Below are 4,144 nucleotides of genomic sequence, written 5' to 3' on the forward strand. Positions count from 1 at the left end.
AGGGTCTCCCAAGCAATATTGGCAACTCACGATCATGTATAGGAGCTTCTTCCATGTCCAACACTACAAAATCTGCAGGCAAGATTAGTTTATCTACTTGAACTAGAATATCTTCTACTATACCTCTTGGATATTTCACGGATCTGTCTGCAAGTTGTAATGAAATGGTGGTGGCTTTCAAATCTCCCAAACCTAGTTGAAGGTACACTGAATAAGGCATTAAGTTGATGCTAGCACCCAAATCAAGCATTGCCTTCTCTACTTTCTTGTCCCCTATGGTGATGTTTATAGAGAAACTGCCTGGATCCTTGAGCTTTGGTGGAAGTTTTCTTTGCAAAACTGCACTCACATTTTCAGACACTACTACCTTCTCATGTGGTCCATACTTCCTTTTGTAGCTGTTTAACTCCTTGAAGAACTTCCTATATGCCGGCATGTTCCTAATGACATCAAGCAAAGGTAAGTTAACATTCACTTTGCTTAGTATATTAAAAATTTCTTTGAATGACTTATCATGCTTGCTCTTGGCAAGTCTTCCAGGGAATGGTATTGGTGGAGTGTATGGTTTCTCGGCCTTGTGAAGATTTGGTGCTTCTAGTGAGGAAGTGGCATGGCTTGGTTCCTCAATTGATTTCTCATTGTCTCCTTGAGTGACACCTGCATTCACATGATCATATTCATTAGTAACTTCATTGCCAACTCTATTATCAATAACCTTACCACTTCTAAGTGTAGTGATTGCTTTGGCTTGCTCTTGGTTCCTTTGGAGTATCACAGGTTGGCTTGGAAACTTCCCAACCTCTCTTTGGTTCAATGCATCTGCAATCTGCCCCAATTGTGTCTCCATTTTGGTTAGGGCTGCTGAATGCTGTTGGAGTGTGCTATTGGTGGAATGTTGGAATTGCAAGGTGTTTTGGGCTAACAATTTAACCGTATCCTCAAGGGTAGTGGCAGGTTTTGGTTGGAAATTTTGGATTGGATTGTTGTTCTTCCATGAAAAATTGGAATGATCTCTCCAACTCGGGTTATATGTATTGGAATACATATCATTCCTTGGTCTTTGGTTGTAAGAATTCATGAGGTTCACTTGTTCTTGAACATACTCGGGGTAAGCTTCCCTAGATGGACATTGGTGAGTAGGATGGCTTGGTATGTTGCAAATGGCACACACTTCATTTGCTTTTGGCACCATGTTGAGCACGGATTCAAGCTTCCTTTCTAGGTTAGCTACCTGCAACAAAAGCTCATGATTAGAACTTGTTTCATAGACTCCAACTTTCTTACCCCTTAAGTCTTTGTGTTGAGCATTAGACCCCAACATCTCATAAATGTTATATGACTCTTGAGCATTCTTTTTCTTCAATGCTCCACCTGCTGCATTATCAACAGTTGATTGACAAGTTTGGGTTAGTCCATCATAGAAAATTTGCATTTGTAAGTGAAAAGGTAACCCATGGTGTGGACATTGGATCAAGAGGCCTTTAAAACGCTCCCAACACTCATTGAAAGGTTCTCCATCATCTTGTTTGAAGTTGAAGATTTGTCCCCTTAATGTGGCTGTCTTTTGAGTGGAAAAAAACTTCTCCAAGAACTTCTTAGCCACGGCATCCCATGTAGTGAGGGAACCTGGTGTTAGAGTCATCAACCAACTCTTGGCCCTATCTTTCAAGGTGTAAGGAAACACTCTCATCCTCAAATTTGCTTCACTTACTCCCTGCAAAGGTAAACCACTCACAACATTGTAAAACTTTTTAATATGAGCTAAAGGGTCTTCATTAGGTAAGCCATAAAATGAAGGAAACATATGAAAATGTGAAGATTTGAGATCATAGTTTCTAGCTTCTGTGGGCAGCAAGATGCATGAAGGTGAATTTGGTATGATTGGTTGAGCAAAGTCCTCCAAAGCTCGAAGTTCATCTTCGTTGCCCGCCATCTCTTCTTCTCTTTCCCAATTAACTTGCTCAGATTCTTTACTTGTTGAACTAGGTGAATTCCCTTCTTCTTCCTCACGGCTAAAGGATGAACTTGATGGCACAAAATTGTCCAAAGTGTGGCCCTTCAACCGTTCAATTCTTTGGCCTAACTCAACAAGTTTATTTGACATATACTACCTGAAATAAAATAACACAAGTGTGAATGAAAATCTACTAGCAAACAACAATGAAATGAACAAAAATAAACTTAAAAACGTTTGAAAGGACTCAAAGGACTCAAAACAGATTCACAAGACTCAAAACAAGCTAAAAACTCTCAAAACTGCCTAAAAACACAAACTGGGCAGTTTTGACACTAAACTCAACTTTGGACGAAAATTAGGTTTAGGCTTGACTCAAAATGCTTCAAAACACAAGATAAGACAGATTCTAAGCTTAAGACTTAACAAAATATGGGGAGAAATTGTATTTGGACGAAATGCAATTAAATGGACAGATTATAACGAAAGCAGATTGTAAAGCAAATTGATGTAAACCAATGGATAATGGAATGGCTAAGGGATTCTTTTCCACACATGAAATGTATGCAACTTAAATCAACTTCCAGTTATCAATTTGACAAGTTATGAACCTTGACACTAATCAAAATAGCAAACAAGCAAACAAGCAAACAAGCAATTACAAGGGACTGAAATCAGTCCCCGGCAACGGCGCCATTTTTTGTTGATGTATATTTCCTTCCTAATGCTAGAATATATTTAGTATAATGGCATAAGCAAGGGTGTCGAATCCACAGGGACTAATTGGACCTATGTAATTACTTGTTTTGCAAGAACTCTAAGAAATGAATCAACCACTAATGTAATGGGATAGTATCAATGGAAATGAAGCTAGGGATTCGGTTTCACCATTGCTTAACTAAGTCCATGTTTGTCAAGTTAGTTTGTACTCATTCATCTACCTATTTCTTGAGTTTGTTTCACTTGGATATGATCAACCATATGATGTGTGGATTTGATCAAATGTCTCTAATCATGAACCCAATTGTGATGTGCAACTTTGGTTCATAATCAAGATTATGTAATGCACAAGAAACTTTCATAAAACCAAAGGGAATAACTCGGCAGGATGTATGCTAAACCTTCCCTTCATTCATTCACATATCTACCAAGATTATGCATGATGTGTGTCTTAATCTTGGCTACACAACTTAGTGATTAATTCAAATGATGATCAAACATTAAAATCAACACACTAAATCACCATTAAATCAGAGAATGAAACAAGAAATAGATGGACAAATTGAGCATTCTAACTTAATTACATGGCAAACTTTGCAAGGTTACATCGAATCCCTAGAGGAGGATTAGTTACAATTCATGTTTACAAAAGATTTATCATAAAAATATAAAACATGAATGAACATAGAATTAATAAGAATAAACCCTTGAGGCAAAACTGATTTTGAAGTCCTTGAGGAGTGGCCTTCGGGGTTGGTTCTCCAAGTATGGTGCAACTGAATTAGATCCACTTGGTATGTTTTCTGCAAAGGGGAGAGCAAATGGGCAGAGAATGGACAGAGAATAGGGTGAAATGGAGCGGCTATGGGTGAAAAAATGGAATGAATGCTGATAGGAGCATATTCATGCGACTTAAATGGCTTGTTCTCGTGCATTTACGTTATGTTTCTTTAGTTATTTTAGTACTTTAAGCTATTTTCGTGTGTTTGTAGGTCCAAAGGGCTAAAGGAGCAAAAAGATGCATTTTGGAGACTTTTGGAGCACTTTTGGGCTAAGGATGGATAGCTTATGCTTGGAGCCAAAATGTTGGACGAAATTGAAGACCTAATTGAAGACCAAAGTGTTGGAACCTTGTTCCCTTTAGTTTTAGGACATTTAAACCTTTCCAATTTCCTTAGCCGTGCATAACATTCCAGCCATTCCACATGCTATTTCAGCCACACTCCCACATATCATTACTTATCATCACATATCATATCACTTATCACTTATCACTCATCACTTATCTTATCATTCACCACTTATCATATCATACACTCAATCACTTATCACATATCATTCACCACTTATCATCCACCACTTATCATATCATACACTCAATCACTTATCACTTATCATCATCACTCTAGCTTTAATTCACATGCACATTCACTCACCACAAACATTTCACATGCACTTGTTCCTCCATTA

General features: G+C 38.0%; 1 non-coding gene across 1 annotated transcript; it reads left to right on the forward strand.

The window, feature by feature from the left end:
• The first annotated feature begins 1,448 nt into the window (after positions 1–1,448).
• LOC148691298 (small nucleolar RNA R71) lies at positions 1,449–1,559 on the forward strand. The gene has a single exon (XR_015956067.1). It is a non-coding gene; the product is annotated as a small nucleolar RNA R71 (small nucleolar RNA).
• Positions 1,560–4,144: the final 2,585 nt, after the last annotated feature.

Source organism: Pyrus communis, chromosome 14, assembly GCF_041283825.1.
Source record: "Pyrus communis isolate YQ-2024b chromosome 14, ASM4128382v1, whole genome shotgun sequence".
NCBI classification, from domain to species: Eukaryota; Viridiplantae; Streptophyta; class Magnoliopsida; order Rosales; family Rosaceae; genus Pyrus; species Pyrus communis.